This window comes from Triticum aestivum, chromosome 3B, assembly GCF_018294505.1.
Source record: "Triticum aestivum cultivar Chinese Spring chromosome 3B, IWGSC CS RefSeq v2.1, whole genome shotgun sequence".
Taxonomy (NCBI): Eukaryota; Viridiplantae; Streptophyta; class Magnoliopsida; order Poales; family Poaceae; genus Triticum; species Triticum aestivum.
This window is the reverse complement of record NC_057801.1, coordinates 302,329,495-302,349,327: the sequence shown is the minus strand read 5'-3', so window position 1 is coordinate 302,349,327 and position 19,833 is coordinate 302,329,495. Positions and strand designations below refer to the sequence as shown.

Here is a 19,833-nt window from a genome sequence, read left to right as displayed (position 1 = left end):
ATTCTGGACAGAGAGGGTTTTGAGGCACTTTGATCAAGATATCCTTTTCTCCAACTTGTGCCATTTGGTCCAGATGCATGATTAGACCATTGGAGGATGTGCATCAAGTCTGAGAACATTTGGACATGTTTGGCAATGTAGAGTTGCTCAAACTTCAAAATGGACAGAAATGGTCTTGAAGAGATTTGGTGATGTTATGTTATTCTCCAAGACATGAGGCTCGACAAGATCATCCAATATGTCATATGTGACATGCTAGAAGTTTCTTGGAATTTTTAGAGAATATTTCCTTTGTAAATATTTCAAAAGCTTAAAATATCCATAAAGGGTTTTTGAGGGGTTTGACCAATATTTTGAACATTACCATGTGTTGAAACTCTTATATATGGACAATATATGTCCACTGAGTTTCCCTAAATTTTCACAAATATTTTTAAAGCATTAAAATAATTTTAACCTATAAAGACCATTTCTGGCCTAAAGAAAAAGCCTTTAAATAAAATAGCAAAATAACTTTTAAAATTATACTTTTGTGGTTTTTGGGAGTCCTATACCTAGTAGGAATCAAACATACTCTTTGAAAGATTTTTCATACCCCAAATCAAGTACTTGTAGTGCAAACCTCAATTCAGGGGTTTTTGGAAAACTAAATTTAGAAAATACTTTTTCGCCAAATTATTTTTGTAATAAAATTCTATATTGTACTATATACATGGTATGATCATTGGGCAGAAGTTTTGGATCAAGGAAATGAAGTATAGAAGGTGAAGCTATGTTGACTTTTAGGAGCACTTGAAATACAGAGAGAAAACCAACTCAAATAAGAAGTCAAATAATGCAAAAGTTTTTTTGTCAAACCACACTTTATCATGATTTATCATCTTAAGTGTTGTGCCATGAAAATCAGGGTGTGACAGACCAACCCCCCTTACAAGAATCTCGTCCCCAAGATTCCCAAACTAGGCGCGGAAAGGAGTATGGAAACTTGGATTCGGGGTAGTCTCCACGTCCTCATACTGCTTTTGTTTCCGAGTGGTGCTCCATTGAACCTTGAGGTACTTGATGGTGTGGCTTCGTGTATGACGTTCGGCTTGATCCAGGTTGCTAAGGGGTTTCTCACGTAGGTCCGGTTGGGCTAGGGGTCGATGGCTCGATGATCGATGTCCTTATTAGTGCTCGGGCTAGCTAGGAAGTCAAAAACACTCCCAGAGTTTTGTCATGTGGGAACATTACGCACAGTGGGTCACTCAGGTGGTAACTCTAGCTAGTAGCCGTATATCCTTCATCTTGAAGTGACCTCGGAGGGGGTTGTTAAATCTTGGTGTAAGCTTCCCTTTGACATGGAAATGCTTGGTTCCTTTGAGAGAAGTGGCTTGTAGATACACCTGGTCTTCGACGTGGATGTTTACTTCTTGACGATGGTGGTTGGTGTAGTTCTTCCTTCTAGACATGGCAGTTTTAAAATGTCTTCTAATCAGTTGAACGACTCTTCTTCCGTTTTCGGGTAGACAAGTATGTCGCCAAATAAAGATGACAACTAGCTTGTCCAAGTATTCCATGAAGTCTATGGGGTACACAAAGTAGGCTGGGGTATTGGTGGTGGTCTCGATTGAGCATTGGCAAAGGTCTTCTTGTCCTAGAGCCAAAGCCCGTGGTCATGATCCAACCATGTTGTGGTTTGGTGGGGCTTAAGAGTTTCGAAGGTTCTAGTGTGTGGGTGAACGCTTATTGTCTCATCCTTAAGCACAATTTTTGAGGTGCCAATAGTTCTACCTAGTCTTCACATCATATTACCAAAAGAATCATCTCGTATAGGTCAACTCCAATCATCACTCATGTTATTCATATGCTCATGGCTTCCGAGAGGGGGTCTAACAAAATCATCAAGTCATTTGTCCTATTTCAATATCCTCGAATAGTTCTGCTGCTATCTTAGGATGATAATGTGCTCGTTCACTATGTCCACTAGTTCCATAATGAACTAGTGCAAGGTTACGGAGGCTTAGCTGGTTCTCTTGCAGTTTTGTGGGTTAACCACTTGGTTAGGGATTCGAGATGGGTTATCTCATGAAGTCTCAAAGGGTCTAGGGATGGGTTTCTAATCTTGAGAGTTAAATATAACTCTACAGGTCTTCTCTCGGTCGAGGAGGCTGCAGCAAAAATCTCCAGTGCTAGTTGGTCATTGAAGTAGAATCCTTGGTGTACCTTGTCTTGCTGGTCTTCAGTTGAGGAGAGAAGGATGAGAGGGAAAAGCATCATAGATGGGGGAAATGCTTAAAGGGGGTTCTATAGTGCAGGTGCAAACAAACATGTGCCAAAAAGGCCACACACAATTTCATTAAGATAAGATAGGTGATATAGTCGCATACATGATGCTTAAGGCAAAAGTGCAACTTATATCAAAACACAAACAGATAAGAACAAGCAACACTCGACATGGTTTCATTTGAACCATCATATGGACTCGACTGTGCATAGAGGGGTACACGACTCATCCTACCCTAGGGGTCCTCGGATTCAGTAGTCGTGCTTGCTTCATCAGTTTGAGAGAAAGGCGTTTGGTCTTCAGCTTCTAGGTTCTCCTGGGTGCCAATGGACATGTGATAGTCTGCTGCTTGTTGGGACACATCCTATTAATATGCCCGAGTTCACCACACCTGTGACATGTGACGGAAGCAAAAGGGTTGCCATTCAGTCTTGGGTATTATCATCGGGGGCCTGACGATGATCCTCTATGAGGTGGATATGGAAATCCATTCCTATGCCTTTTGCGTGGGGTTTGGTTGCGACCTTTCTGAAGTCCCTTGATTTGCTGCTCCTGATTAAAAATGTGGGCTTCTAGGGCAGTGATTTGCTGTTCTTGCTCGACCACCTTCTTCTTCTCGAGGCAGTGGAGGTGCAGAAGTGAAGGGAGATCTTGGCGAGCCTTGAGAAATGCTTCGGTAAGGTGGCATAGAAGGTAGTCTCCTGCGTTGACGAAACGGATCTGGTACTTGAGGGTTGGATCCTCATCTTCTGGGGAAATCATCACTTGAGTCGGAGCTCCAAATCCGCTCTTGCTAGGCAGGTAGTGGGTGGCATGTTCTTCTTTCATTTCTGGAAGGAGGTCTCAAAGACGGAGGAGTGCTTCGTATGCCACTTGCTGAATGGCTAGGTCTCTTCTTGGCATAGGTGGTCCAACGAAGAACCACCCCTGAGGTGAGATCTTGGCAGGCACAAAAACCTTGGCGTAGAAGTCCTTCTTGAACACATCATTTTCTAGTTCGTGCACGGTGTATATGGGCAGCAAGGGATAGTGGCATTGTTGGAGGCAATCTCTTAGGAGTGATGGAAATCCTGTCGTAAGGAGTCTCAAGGGGGCTACGGCCATCTACAAAAGTTGAATAGGAGAGGTCAATAAGGAAGATATATTTTGGGTTGGGTAAGCTTTAAAAAAGAAGAGAGGTTTAGATGGTCTCAAGCTAACTAACATCCATGCTAACTAAGGCTTCCTACAGTCAGGATGGCTCTGATACCAGCTCTGTGGGGACCCCGACTCATAAGTCATGATCATCGAATGCACGTGTACAGTTACCCCAGAGATCAATGCTCACTGAACACACAGAAGCTGAATAACAAGAGTCTTACATCCATACATACCGTCTTACACAAATTATGACCATTATGGTCAAGTCTTACATAGATAAAGCCACAGGGGCTGAATACCAAATAAACTTAAGCAGCGGAAATCTTCGTCGATAAGTAGAACCCATGCCATCTGCCTTTACCCTACAGGCATTCTGACTGGGAAACGTCCTAGTTCGCATGTTCGTATCCAAAGAACTATTTTCCGAACTCCTGTTCTTCCATGCCTGATCAATTAAATAACCAGTGGCAAGCCAATGAGTACTTTGAATGTACTCGCAAGCAACCCATGTTTTGGTTCAAGATACAGCAATGCATGATATAGGTAAATTTTTGCAGAAAGCTAGTTTTGAGTGCAATGACATGTTCATCAACTTGCAAGGCATGCATCAAGAGAATTCAATTAACCATGAGGACAGGTTACAGATATCAACATAAATAGAGTGGGCATCAACCCAACTCAATCATGTCAAGTCCTTTGACTTGACCCAAGTAGTTCTCCCCACTTATCCAAACACACACACTGGTTTGTAAACATGTGCACGTAGCCCAAGAGCGGTTACCCAACTGTCCTTGACCGTGGACACGGCTATTCGAATAGTTTTACACTCTACAGAGGTTGCACACTTTACCCACAAGATCCGGGGAACTTCCGTGTCATCCACGACCCGCGATACCTCAAGTACTCAGGGTAAGCACCCGATCACTACCTTTCCCTCGACGACACTAACAAGGAGTCCACTCGTTCTTCCATATCCTCACGATGTACATCATACGAGACTCACTCGAGATTGTAACATCCGAGAGGGGACGCAACGGTGTATCCGGTGCCCTATAAAAACTATCATGGCCGCCCTACCTGGCACGACCCCGTCCCGAGGGAGAGCACCAACTCTCCCCCGTCACTAGTAATGTGGGCTCCACGCTAGTATCGGTCTAGGTAATCAATAATGCCCTTTCCCATACATGGGTAGAGTGGTTGCACATGTAAGGTTGGAATAACGGTCGCAACTTAAACCAATCCGTTTTGAAAACAACACACACTTGCCTCGGTACACCACTTCGTCATCAAGTGTCTACCCAACTCATCATCTCCCCCGGGCATAAGTGGCACCCGATGGGGTTTTCGAAAAGTCTTTTGAAAATACTTTGTCTCCATCACCATGCATATCCCCGTCCCTTTTTGCATAGCACTACTTAGCATCCTATCTACCCCCACCGGCATAACCCTCATAAGGAGGTAGGGTCATGCACAATGCATGTATCAACGAGGAAGTACAGTGGCAAACCATCAAAGTGGTTACCACCTCATCATGATTCTGTTGCAACAACAATATGGTGCTATATGACATGCATAAAAAGGGTTTCATGGACATGGTCAAAGGGCTGCTTGCCTGGCTTAACAAAGTCTTCTGGGTCTTCAAAGTCTTTTGGTCCAATTCCTTCCTCAACAACGCAATCTATCGTCGCAAAATAATAACGAGAAAAAATAAGGCAATAATAAAACAGAAAAACCAAAGTGCTCAGAAAAATGTCAACTCATTTTTGTTAATTACTAGGGTGAAAACTAAGAAGGGGAAAATTCCTAGTTTTGGATTTGGAGTAGCAGAATAGGAGAATTGGATTTTCAGAGGGGTTTAAATATATTCAAATTGGAATTTGAATATGAACAATACGTAAAAGTTGGTTGGTCATGAATGAAAGTTATACCATTAAAGAGGTGGGATTTTTACAAGAATTTAGGAACTGGAATTATTTCATTTGGATTATTATTTATCTTGTGGAATTTTTGGAAAAGTGACAGAAAAAGAAAAGGAAAAAGGGCTCAGTGCCTGCTGGGCCAGAACAGCCGCAGCACAGCAGGCCCAGCCAGAGTGGCGGCCCAGCGCACTGGTGCACGCGCGCGCACCAGGTTTAAACCTGACAGGCTGGGCCCAGGCGTCAGTGAGACAGAGGGGGGCGATGGAGGGGAGAGGCTGACAGGCGGGGCCCGCCTATCATCCCTAACCCTGCAGCAGAGGGCCGGCGAGCTCACCAGCGACGTTTCCGGGCACAGCGGCGTGAGCTGATGGCACCGTTGGACTCCTCATCGTGTCGCCGTTCGGGTGGTGCCGGAGTTGGCCGGAGGGGAGCAGTGGTTCGCCGGCGACGAGTTTCACGGTGGAGGGGCGTCAGGCGTTGATGGCTCCGGCCGTTTTCGACTGCAAAACGAGCGGGAAAGAGGGGGGAATCGATCAGTGAGCTATGGGCGTTCCAGAGAAGCAATAAAGAGGTCCGGGGGTGGCCTGTACCATGGGATCGACGGCGACCCGAGGCGGCGGATCTCGAGCTCGGGTGGTTCTAGAGAGGAACTGGGGTTGCAGGGGGATGATATGGTGGTGCAGAGGGCGAGTGGTAAGGAGAGAAGACCTCGGGGGGGCTTAAATAGAAGGGGGGTGAGGTGCACCGTGGCTCGTGCGCCGACGAGCTTCTAGCCGTTGCTGGAGGCCACGGGGGCGCGCGTGGGTGTCTCTGGGGTGCTCGTGGGGTTGGTCTAGGGCGAGGGGAGAGAAGAGAGGGAAAGCATGGGGGACCAGGGCACCGCGCGTGTGAGCGCGCTCACTGGTGCACTCGGGCAGCCGGCGCGCGTGCGAGCTGGGGCGAGAGGAGGGAGAGGGAGGAGGGGGACAGAGGCGTGGCATGCTGCGGACACCGAGGAGCATCGGCTGGCGTGAGGGGGAGAGCCGAGGTGTTCGGAGGTGCTTGGCAGGGGGCGGCTATAGTGCGGGAGCGCACTGTAGCGCGCTCCAGAGCGTGGAAATGTCCGACATGCCATTTTTTTGGCAAAGTGGGCATGGCCAAGCATGTCTGGTAGCTCAAGGGAGGAGTAAATAAGTGGGAGATGGCCTTGGATGCCCTGGGTGGCCAGTAGGAGAAGAGAGAGGTAGAAGAAGAGGGAGAGAGGGGCTGTCCAGGGAGGTAAATGGGGGTATTTTACCCCTGAATCATTGAGCAATGGCCAGGAGAGAGTTACTAGAGGTAGGAGAGGACTAGGAGGAGGTGTGGTAAAAAGTTGAGTTCAAGGAGAATAATGTTAGTGGTCAAAACGGTGATTTTTGAAAAGTGGCAGAAGGTGTTTGATATGGTTTTGGGGTACTTGCACTAATTTACTTCTTGTGGCAGTTGGCAGGGGTGTTTGTCATGACAAAATGATGGGGTAAAAGGAAGATGAGCTCATTTGGAAGAGTTTTCTAATGAAACTTTGGCAAACCCTAGAAATTAGCAGAAATGAACTTGTGTAGATCTAGTTGAGAAAATCACTTCCCCTTGATGAACCACTTGGTGTAGTGGCCTCATTTGGTCATGCGAACATGCTCACAAAAGTTGAGAGCAAAATAAGAAAGTTGACAATGTAAAGTTGTTCAAATTTGATTCTGGACAGAGAGGGTTTTGAGGCACTTTGATCAAGATATCCTTTTCTCCAACTTGTGCAATTTGGTCTAGATGCATGATTAGACAATTGGAGCATATGCACCAAGTTTGAGAACATTTGGACATGTTTGGCAATGTAGAGTTGCTCAAACTTCAAAATAGACAGAAATGGTCTTAAAGAGATTTGGTGATGTTATGTTGTTCTCCAAGACATGAGGCTTGGAAAGATCATCCAATATGTCATATTTGACATGCTAGAATTTTGTTGGAATTTTTAGAGAATATTTCCTTTGTAAATATTTCGAAAGCTTGAAATATCCAGAAAGGATTTTTGAGGGGTTTGACCAATATTTTGAACATGACCATGTGTTGAAACTCTTATATATGGACAATATATGTCCACTTAGTTTCCCTAAATTTTCACAAATATTTTTAAAGCATTAAAATAATTTTAACCTATTAAAGACCATTTCTGGCCTAAAGAAAAAGCCTTTAAATAAAATAGCAAAATGACTTTTAAAATTATACTTTTGTGGTGTTTGGGAGTCCTATACCTAATAGGAATCAAACATACTCTTTGAAAGATTTTTGATACCCCAAATCAAGTACTTACAGTGCAAACCTCAATTCAGGGGTTTTTGGAAAACTAAATTTAGAAAATACTTTTTGGCCAAATTATTTTTGTAATAAAATTCTATATTGTACTATACACATGGTATGATCATTGGGCAGAAGTTTTCGATCAAGGAAATGAAGTATAGAAGGTGAAGCTATGTTGACTTTTAAGAGCACTTGAAACACAGAGAGAAAACCAACTCAAATAATGCAAAAGTTTTTTTGTTAAACCACACTTTATCATGATTTATCATCTTAAGTGTTGTTCCATGAAAATCAGGGTGTGACACCGAGCAACGCGCGTTTCTCTCGTACACGTACGCGCGTGGGTGCGAGGCGTTGGGATCTAACTGAACCCGAGCGAGGCGTTCGCCTACTGAACCCGAGCGATTGCACTGCAGGCTACGCGTTACTGAACCCGAGCGATCGATCGATGGCTATTAACTGAACCCGATCGCGTGATTCCTTCGCTACTGCTGCTAACTGAAGCCGATCGATGCTGCCTCTGGATGAACAATGAGCGTTGCGAGGGGGGGTGGATGAACAGTGAGCGGTGGGGGTGGATGAACAGCCCCCGTGGCGTTGCCTCTGGATGAACAGCACCCTGATCGATCCAGCCGGTTGGGGCTGGATGAAAAGGACCCCGTGGAGGGCTGGATGAATAGGACGACCCCGTGGAGGGCTGGATGAATAGTAGACGGTGGAGGGGTGGTTGAACAGGAGCCCGTGGAGAGGGGTGGTTGAATAGTAGCCGGTGGAGTAGCGCGCGGTGGAGGCTGGATGAACAGGCGCCCGTGGATGAACGGTCGCAGGTGGAGGCTGGAGGAGGTCGATGGTGGATGAATAGTAACCCGTCGAGGCTGGAGGAGGTCGACGGTGGAGATGAACAGTATCCCATGGAGTCCCGTTTTGTGGTACACGACACCCCTCCCGATGAACAGGACCCCCGTTTCGACCGTAGCGCTCCAACACAGGTCCGTTTCGCCCGTTTTGCGGTATGCCACACACCTCCCGACCAACAGGACCCCATTTTGACCGTAGGAGGTCCAACACAAGTCCATTTCCTCCGTTTTGCGGTACGCCAGACCCCTCCCGATGAAAAGGATCCCGTTTCAAACATGGTCGGTCGAACACAAGGCCGTTTCCTCCATTCTGTGGTACGCCAGGCCTCGTTTCCATCGGCTGTTCCATCCAAGCCGGTTGGCTCCCACGCGTTCCGTTGCCTCCCGATGAACACGACGCATTCCGTTGCCTCCTGATGAACACAACACATTCCGTTGCCTCCCCATGAACATGACGACGACGCAGTTTCTCCGTTCCGCGCCAGCCATGTACACGAGCCCTGGCCGTACGTATGCGCGAGTAGGCATTCAAGACCCCGCCCTTATGTACGTACGTGGCCGTATTTTCTTTCTTGCAGTGGCTGTTGTACGTATGTTGGGTTCTATGGTAGGGTGTGTCGACTGCAAATTAAAAAATTCCTACGCGCAGAACAACAGGAACATGCTACGAGAGATGATTATAGTTCGTTACCACTAGACGTGCGGTGCCGTGCAGCGGAAGAAGAGTTGGGGCAGCGTGTCCGCGTGGATAGTCTCCTCCTCGTCCGATCTCCCTCGAACAGTCGGTCGTCCGATCCCACGTACAAGTTCGCCGGAGCGGCGCAAGTGCACAACCTCTAACGCTATCCGCGCAGGCAGGAGGAACACCGTGCGGCGGACTGCTAGGTCCGATCACACAGTCGGCGACGAGTGGAGCTGGCTATTCGCAACACATGCAAACCCTAGTGACAGCACCGAAGCGATCAACCGCTTGAGTGTGCCACACCTCCACTTTATATAGGCGTCAGTCGTGGGCTCAACACCTGGGCCTCGCACGGACCCTAAAGCCCACAAGTCTACTCGGCCACAATGCGAATACAGCTCAGATCACATTCGACCTGTGTCTTCGGATCCGACCTCGTAGGTTTCTTCCCTTAAGCGTGCGCCCTCTTAGGTTCAAGTCGGCTTTGTCGCAGTTCGGATCACCTCCAAACTGCACAGTTGGTAGCGGCCTCTAGCAAGGCATGCCGAACACCAAGCAGACCATGAAGCTGGTTAGGCAAACCTGTACATCATACTTCTGTTCCCTTTGCCACACGATATATGTTGTCGGGCTCAAGGCAAGTCTGTCATCCTTGTGGTAGGCTGACCTCTTTCTTGTTCGAGTGATGTCGACCACTATCCGGATTATCTCATAATCCTTGTCGCATGGCCATGCTTCTCTTGCTCGGATCACACGAGGGGCCCAGAGTATATCTCTCCTGATCGGAGGGGCAAATCCCATCTTGCTTGACCACGTCTCGCCGCATGGATCTGGACAAGCCCGAAACCTACCTTTGTAACTACCCAGTCACGGAGTAGCATTTGGTTGGCCCAAAGCAGGTCTGTCACCATCCCGAGTACATGCGTCAGCTTAGGTCTTAGGACATAGAACATATGTTGTACTAGAGACTCACAGATGACATATCGTTGCGTCTCATAGTTGGGTCTGTCCGACTCGGACCTTATCTTGAGTCGGATTCGATTAGGTCGAATCCGACCAGATCCTTCCAAGTCCATATTATCCGGTTAGCATCCAATGCTTTATGGCTAGTGAGACCAAGCCATCGACCGTGTCATATGCTAGTCTAGTCGGCTGCGCGTTCACACAACCCTTTCAACTAGGGACCTTTTAGGATAGTCATCATACAATGCATAGTCTCACAAACAAGTCACGTACTTGCTGATACACATCACTGATAATGTCCAAGGACTATATTTATTCATAAACACATAGTAAATATCATCATACATGATTGCCTCTAGGGCATATCTCCAACAGTCTCCAACTTGCACTAGAGTCAATCAAATAGACATCGAATGTCCATAGCTCTAACGTGTCCCTCATGCTTGGGTTGTGGAAGCGGCTTAGTCAACGGATCTGCAACATTTGCATCCGTGTGAATCTTGCATAACTCTACATCACCATTCTTTACGATCTTTCGTATCAGGTGATATTTCCGATCTATGTGTCTGACCTTGTGGTGATTCCTTGGCTCCTTGGCTTGTGTGATGGCACCAGAATTATCACAATAATGGTCCAACGATTTCACCAAGGCTGGGAAAATACCAAGATCATCCAGATAATGACGGATCCAAACACATTCCTTTGCAGCTTCACAAGCCGCAATGTATTCGGCTTCTGTGGTAGAATCGGCCACCGTATCCTGCTTGGAACTCATCCAATGCACTGCCCCTCCGTTCAAGACGTACACGAATCCGGACTGTGATCGACAATCATCTCTGTCGGTTTGAAAACTAGCATCGGCGTAACCCCTTACGACGAGCTCTTCCTCATGTCCATAAACTAGGAACATCTCTTTAGTCCTTTTTAGGTACTTCAAAATAGTCTTTACCGCTGCCCAGTGACTCTCACCTGGGTTGGCCTGGTATCTGCTTGTTAGGCTTATTGCAAAAGAAACATCAGCCTTGTACATATCATGGCATACATGATGGATCCGATTGCCGAGGCATACGAAATCCTACTCATCCTACTTTCTCATCAGATGTCAAAGGACTCTGAGTCTTGCTTAGCCTTATACCATGTGAGAGTGGTAAGAACCCTTTCTTCGCCTCACACATGTTGAACCGCTTCAAGACTTTATCTATGTACGTGCTCTGGCTTAAGCCGAGCAGCCTCCTCGATCTATCTCTATAGATCTTAATGCCTAAAATATACACTGCCTCACTAAGGTCTTTCATCGAAAACTTGCCATTCAAGGACTCCTTGACCGACTTCAGCATTGAAACATCGTTCCCGATCAGTAATATGTCATCCACATACACGATCAAAAACACTATCGAGCTCCCACTTAACTTCTTGTATAAACAAGCGTCCTCTTCGCTTTTGATGAAACCGAGACTAGTGACGACCTCATCAAAACGAATGTTCCAACTCTGAGATGCATGCCTCAACCCATAAATGGATCTCTTCAGCTTGCATACCTTACTAGTGCTAGTCGGATCGAAAAAACCCTCGGGTTGTATCATATGCACGCCCTCTGTTAAATTTCCGTGAAGGAAAGCCGTCTTGACATCCATCTGCCATATCTCGTAATCAAAATATGCAGCTATAGCTAGTACCATCCTCACCGACTTTAGCATCGCTTCCGGCGACTAAGTCTCGTCGTAGTCAATTCCTTGAACTTGTCCATAACCCTCACTACTAGGATAAGGGCTATAGATGAAATGGATACTAATGGCGCACCTGACATGTGGTGTGCCACTACTATATAGCAGTGGCGCATCATGTGCAGGTGCGCCATTAGTGTGGAAGACACTAATGGCGCACCAGGCACATGGTGCGCCACTAGTAACAAATTTTTTTATTTTATTTTTCCAAACATACTAATGGCGCATCCAGGCACAGTGCGCCATTACTAGTGCTAACTAGTAATGGCGCACTATTCCACGATGCGCCATTAGTATATATATATATGTGTGTGTGTATATATATATATATATATATATATATATATATATATATATATATATGTACATCTGGGCTATTCTGTTACGCGTAACAGAATATTATTCTGTTACCCTACTTGAATTGATGAATTCAAGCGGTTGAACTAATGAAATTCGAGTGGTTGAACTGATGCTTTCTGTTGCTGGTAAAAACCGTTTTCTTTAGTTCAAATTTTTTGCAATTTTTTTGTCAAAATGGAGAGTGTAATATATCGTTGGAAAGCTATTGACATCCACATTACAATCTTATAATTTGTTTTTGCAAAAAAATTATGATTTAAGAGCAGTTTTGAAAAAACCATTTTTTTCAAAACCGAAAACGCGAATCGTATTTTGGACTTAATTTTCAAATGGTTTGTCGAAATTGAGCAAATGAGATGGCGTTGGAAAGCTTGTGAAAATCCGCATCTTCCATATATCTACTATTTTTCAAATTCTATATGATTTAAAAGTAATTTGAAAAATGGTGAAATTTTGGGTGAAATGTTTTTTCATTGTTTTTTTCAAACGGTTTATCGGTTTGATCCAAATGATACGGCGTTGAAAAGCTATGGAAAATGCACAACTTTTGCATGTAGAAAGTTTTTTCTAATTCCTTACGGTTTAAATACGAATTCAAATACGGTTAAAATTGGTTTCGAATGCGGTTTTTTTAAAGTTTGTCGAAATGGGGCAAATAATATACCGTTGGATAGCTATCGAAAATGCGAAACTTAGTCATGTTGGACGTTTTCTCTACTTCGCAACCGTTTAAGAGTAATCTTGAGTACGGCATGACGGATCCTACTGTTTTCTCGTCTGAAAAACAGAGTAGTCGTACGGATATATGTGTATGTTTGTACTGAGCTATTTTTTGTAGAGTAATTTTAAATGGTTCTGAAAAAATATACTTGTACTGATGCTTGCATGGGTTTGTACTAAGCGTTTTTTCACTAACTAGACTTTGCTCTGTTTTTGGGCTAATATTTTTCTCGTAAATTTTCAACAATTTACTGTATCCTAGCCCTGAACTTGCATGGTTTATATTGTTGAACTGAATGTTATTGTATCATCGGCCCTGTACTTGCATGATTTATATCATCGAACTGAATGATATTTTTTTCAAAAATAAAATATGTTTTTATTCTTTTTTTTGAACTAAATATTTTTTACAACGATGTTCTGGACTTCTCTTATTTTATGACTTGTACTTTTACCATTTGAATTGCATGGGGTTTCCTTTTGCTTGAACTTTTACAGTTTAATTTCTGTCATTTCTTTTATTCCGAACGGACCACCGTTTTTAACTTGTACTGATCAATATTTTTAATTAAATCAATTTTCCTTTGTAGAACGGACCATCATTTTTGTTTGTACGGATCAGTTGTAGAACTTGGACATCAACGTCATAGAATTAATTTGTGAGCTTCTCACGTTTCCTTTTTAAGTTGTTTTTCCCTCGAACCTTATTGGCACCAAATTTTCTTTTCCATGCCTCTTGAACTGATGCGATTTTTTCGACGAGTACGTACCAAATTTCTCTGTACTGTCATGTTTTTAACACACACATATTGAATTGTTCCCACATTTCATTATGAATTTATTATATATAAAAGTTGAACTATACGACACTTTTTAAATGAATCTAACAAGTATTTTCCCTCGCTAAACTTCCAAATGTTTTTCACGTGGGCATAACATCAAAGAGGCAAGGGCGAAAATAAAAACCGGAAGTATATCATCCAATGTGTACTCGGTGTCAACTTGCATAACATGACACGGAGAGCAATAGCAACATCATACAATTAGCAATAGATAGCAACTCAATACAACAGCAGAACACACAATATATCTTTTTCTACATACAATGCCATGATTTATTATACATAATTGTTGGCAAGTACATGTCAAGCGAAACAATTTTTCAATAGAAATGCCTTCTTTTGAGTAGTGCATGTCAAAACGATGATATTTTATTTTCTTGATCCTCCGAATTTGGGCGAAGAGAACGTAACAAGAGAACTGTAGCAATGCCACCACATAGTACCTGCATTTTAGTACACTTCTATTTGAAATCGTAGCTTAAGGCAGTGAGGTTGCAAGTTCAAACACATGCCTGAATTGAAGTCAAAAAAGAAACTGAACTCCAACTACAATAACAATTGAACTGAATGAAATTTATAAATTGAATCGAACTGAAAGAAGAAATTGGACATCATATGTACAACAAGAAATAAACTTGAGCAGTATCAGCTACTAAACAAAAAGATTGCTTTACTAAACCTAGAGATTATATATTGGTGAAATTTTTCTTCCTACAGAACCGTTAATCAAATACATGTACTTTTGCTAGGTTTTAGCAACATGATAAGTAGTAGCAGTACTACTCTAGGTGGCAAAGTAGTAGCGCCACAAAGGAAGGCCACCATCAACAGTGCAGTGCGACACCTAAAGTATGTGTTGGCCACGCTTTCTTTACATAGTACTAGAAGATTTTTATTAAAAAAATGTACTACAAGATTTGTGAACATGAGATCATAGAGAAGTTGTACAGAGAGTGTGGATTAGAGTTGCTGGACGAGGATGCAGCACACACACACACACACCACCAGATAAGTTCTTCTCTCTCCAAAACACATGTATACATACACACATCTCCATCTTTTTTAACTTCAACCTACGAAAAAGGAACAAATATGAGGGATGAGTTTTTGTTAAGAAGAACTTACCAGGGTTTGGTGTTTGAACTTTTAAATGTTTGTGCTACCGGATATAGAGAATAGCAGCATGCCTCGACCAGATCGACGACTTCCTCATGGGCGGCCTCTCATACACTGCGAGGGCAACACATACACACACGAACTGACCAGAATACACAGCACGACGGGCTAGATAAACAAACTGATAAGAATACATGTCTTCTCGATTGTGAACTGATAAGAATACAGAACACGGACAGCTAGCCATGAACTTCTTGAACTCCCCTAACATATGGTTTAGGTTTTTTAATGGTTTTTTGGTGTTCACGTTCTTTACGAAGTCCCTGACTTCTCGACTATGAACTTACTACATAGAAGGATCCTCACATACATGTATAACTTGACAGGAGCAGACAGAAAATGTTGCAGCAAAATGGCATTTTTATTCAACATAATAATACAGCCATATCTTTGTAATACATCCATCACGATGGAATCAAATGCACAGTAAAATGGCAGCATTACACATACTCAAGAACTAACAGATTATTCTTCAACTTCAGTTTTCTTCAGAAATTGGATGAAAACTAGCATCGGCTATGCTATCAATTTTTTGCATCTCTAGCACAGTTGTTGGGACTATTGTTCATCACACGATGAACCTCTTTTTTCTGTTTTTCTTGACTGTCATAGAATAAAATATTGAACTATTTTGCATAAGTATAGTTGAGCTTTTGTGTTTTTCTGGTTACTGAAGTAGTATCAAAACAGCTGCTGCATACATATATGAACTGACACCTTTTTTGTCAATGAATTCTTGTAATATATTGTATTAGAACTACTACAGCAGTATCTATATAGTACCAAGCATGCTCATCACAGAAAGCATGGAATTCAGGAGATAGAAAGAACAAGAGCAAAAGTACAGTGGGTGTGTTCTTCACTGTTTGGTTTACAGGGGTGCCAATGATGAACTGAATCATTCTAGTTCCGTCTTCTCCCCTCAGGTCTGAATCAAGAGCAGCATCAGTTCAATTCAAAATAAATTGACAGTTTATGAATTTTGTGCTAAGCAAGCATACCCATCAGCACATGGAATTGATCACCATGGAGGGTGGCTGTCGGGATTTTGTCTGATCACCATGTTGCTAGATGGCTACACATAACTGTTTTTGTTCTTATATTTCTCCATTAACACCTTTTATTTTCTTTTAAGTTTCCACGTATGCGGTGTCAGTATAGCCGATCATTTAAACGAACGTCATACAATACAACCACTAGAGGACTTGTCTTGAACATACCATGTAAAGCTCAAGAGATTTAAAGAGAAGCAAGAAGCAAGGAGCTTACTTTGGAAGCCTTGTTCCAGTATTTTCTGGGTAGCTGCTCACCAGTACACTTGCCGCCTATCCGCTGTCGCCGGGTACCCTGCACACACACACACAACAGCCACCAATCATCATGCACACACACACAACCAGACACACACCACATCATCTACACACCCAGGACTACATCTTCACCACACTTTGGACTGACAACATAGCAACACAGAAAACAATTTTGTAAGTGTCGTCACTATCATCCTTGTTGCGTCACAGGGGAAACAAAATAAGCATCTTTGAAGCACTAGGGCGGATAACCATTGCAGATGAAGCTCATGTGTACCTTCATCATAGGAAAAAGTAGACTTAACATCTCCAAGTTCTGAAGATGAACAAATGAATCACACAAAATATTGTCCAAAAATCACACTTTTCACGAAACCAAAATTCTGAACTTGCCATACAACACCTTTTGAATTTGTCATGCGACACTCTTTGAACTTGCGCAATTCATTGGTGACAAGAAGTAGCAACTAGAGTTGATGATAGTCCACATACTGAACTGGGAACACCTAGCTAGTGTTTCAGAAAATAAAATAGACGTCCTGAGCACCCTGTTTCAGGGGATAAAATAGACGATCCTGAACACCTAGCTAGCTATTTTTTGTGCGAGCATGCTAGCCGCCAATGCCATTAGTGGTGGCCACTATGGCGATATCACCGCAAGCATGCTGGACGCATCGCCAGCGAGCATACACTAAGACTGAGAAGAGATTGAGAGTTTACCAAAAGATTGTCATTTTTTTTTGCAGAGATAACTATTGTTTTTTCTAACCAGAGAACTACAGTTTTTAGAAAAGGTGAACTATCTAAAAGAGATAATTTCTAAGATGATTTTTAGCAATGGTTAACTACAGAGTATGCAGCATAATTATGCTTCATATATGAACTTCTATATTTATTTCCTTAGAATTATGCTGCATGCCCACACAACATCAGACCCAATTTCTGAACATGCAAGACAATAGTGGCAGTGAATATTTTTTATTACCTTCTTTGTAGCGGTAGCATCAAGCACGCTAGGTAACAGCTAGCAACTAACAGGAGGTGCACCAACTGCTAGTGGCAGTAGGTCGAGGTCGTCCTGGATGCTGCTGGAAATGAGAAGCAGACGAAGGTCAAGGTCGTCCTAGTTCCAAAAATATCACACAACCAAGTACTGATCAAAATCAATCATTGTTCATATCTCCAAATCCAATGCAAAAAATTAGAAGCTACTGTGTCAACAATCTATGTTCATTTGCTCCAAAACACAAAAAATGTGAAGAGAATATCCATCACAAACTTTTGGTCTGCACAACAATGTTCCTAGAATTGTACACGTTTCAGAATTGAAAGAAATTTATGTTTATAATGATGAATTGCCCATCAATCATGGCACGAAGAGCTCGAACGGAGAAGCTAGGAAGAGCTGGACTGGTGTGAGTCCTACACCTGGACAGGGATGGGAAAGGTGACACCGGAGGACTACGGCGTCAATAACGTTGCCCTACTGGATCCAGCGGGTGGCTTCTCCGGGGGCGCGAGGCGTCGGGAGATGCCAAAATTAACAAAGGTAATTCCCAAATATGTATCAAAACGGGAAGGAAAAAATGGAACTTATAGCTCAAAATTTATCTTGAATAGTGATGTCAACTAGTACTACAGATAGTTTTGGTCAGTCCAGTAACTTATTAAGTGGTAAGCCGGTATCCAAGTCGGCATGGTTTCTGTTGAACTGAGCCTTTGTGCTGAAACTGAACCATGCTTGGAAGCCTTATGCTGAATAAAACAAATGGACATATAATACATACTGAATCACAACTTTTTGCTTCTTTTTTTGTATGAACTGCTCATATAATACATACTGAATCACTATTTTATTTTTATTAATAAATTGCATTATACTATTTAGATAATGTACCTTTTAGCAGCAATGCATTGAACCTCCAAAAACTCAAGATTTGTACCTCGACACACCTTTCTTCTCCAATGTCACTACCATCGTAACATAAAATAGAGAAACCTGGAGCATTAGTGTGTTAAACACATGCAAGAACATCAAAAGAGGAACACTAGAAAAAAAAAAGGACGCCGCTGTACAGGAAATACAGTGGACAGACCCAAAGGAGAAATTCTCAAGCAAAAATCATGAGAGCTCGCAATCTCCATGGAAGATGGGGGTATCTGAACTTATCTTTGCTTCTTTGAAATTTTCGTTTTCCTGACTCGAAACTTTCTGTCAATTTCCCATACAAGTTCTTTGCTAATTGCTTTCTGCAATTTATGTTTCCTTGCTTCAAGTCAATTTTGCTATTTTTTAATCTGATGCAGGTTGCACTATAGGACTGCTATTGGTTTTGCTAGTTGGACTCGAGTATTTTTAAAAAAACGGGTACATGCAATATAAATAGTCAATATGAGAAGAAATCTCTAGATGAAAAAGAACAGAGCATCAGAAGATTCATCAAATTCATACCAAAAATGCCGGATCAGGGGGCCGAGCACGAGGTGGCCTGCACACGGCTCTTTTTTGAGTGACCGGCGACGGAGCAAGAAGTTGGACTGATGAGCTGCAGATCTTACAGTTCTAGCCCCAGCGACCACATTGGCAGCTCCATGAACGACGCTAAATGAACGGGCTTTGGTGGTGGTGATGAACGGCCTGGTGACTGAATTTGAACGGACTGTGAGCTTAGGCGGCAGAGGGCGACGCTGGAGCGGCAGTGGCGATGTGTGGTGGATTGGGGAGGCGCGGAGGAACGCGGCCGGCAGTGACGCACGGCGGCCAGGTTGCCGGCGGCTGCGTGCTTTGGTCTCGGGAGGAGCAAGGATGATTTGCGCGAGGGCCTACAGGCATTGCATGGGAGGCGAGCTGGACATCGATGGGGTCGTGGAGGAGATGGGGACGAGGTGCCAGCTGGACCTAGTAGACACGGGGGTGGGGCGGTGGCTGGAGCCGGGGGAGACGGGAGCGGGGCGGCGGCCGGAGCCGGGGGAGACGGGAGCGAGGCGACGGCCTGAGCCGGGGGAGACGGGAGAGAGGCGACGGCCTGAGCCAGGGGAGATGGGAGCGGGGAGACGGCCGGAGCCAGGGGAGATGGGAGCGGGGCAGCGGCCGAAGCGAGGGGAGACAGGAGCGAGGGCAGCAGCCGGAGCCTGGAGTGGGGGCGGCGGCCGGAGCCGGTGGGATGGGAGTGGTGGTTGCGGAGGATAAGGTTTTGCCATTTTTCCTTTTCACTAGTACGTAGTACTCCACTTACTTTACGCATACCAGTTCGGGATTTGTTTTTTTTCGAGAGTACGCCAATAGCGTACCATATTTTTATAGAAGGGAGCAGAAAATTTAACAAAAAACTAAGACGATGCGAGCATCGCCGTGAGTACACCAACTCCCACTCCTAAACACACAAACAATTTACTCTCTCACAAATCTACTCAATCCTACCACTCCTATTCCCGCGAGCTTCCATAATCTGATCTCTTCTAGTATTTGCTGAGCTAGCCTCATGGAGGAACTCACTTGCTCAGCCCGGTTGAAAACTCTTGCATTTCGTTGTTTCCAAAGCAACCAGGCAGCAGCAATGACAA

General features: G+C 44.0%; 1 long non-coding RNA gene across 4 annotated transcripts; it reads right to left on the bottom strand.

Annotated features, from left to right (window-relative positions):
* Nucleotides 1-13,900: 13,900 nt before the first annotated feature.
* LOC123069779 (uncharacterized) lies at nt 13,901-19,461 on the bottom strand. Of its 4 annotated transcripts, none has more exons than XR_006432957.1 (5): nt 18,722-19,461; nt 18,167-18,268; nt 17,255-17,357; nt 14,909-16,306; nt 13,901-14,226 (listed from the first exon to the last, which is right to left on the bottom strand). It is a non-coding gene; the product is annotated as an uncharacterized lncRNA (long non-coding RNA). The 4 variants fall into 4 exon arrangements; XR_006432958.1 differs by having other exon boundaries at nt 17,255-17,354; XR_006432959.1 differs by having other exon boundaries at nt 18,167-18,240.
* Between the last annotated feature and the right edge of the window lie 372 nt (nt 19,462-19,833).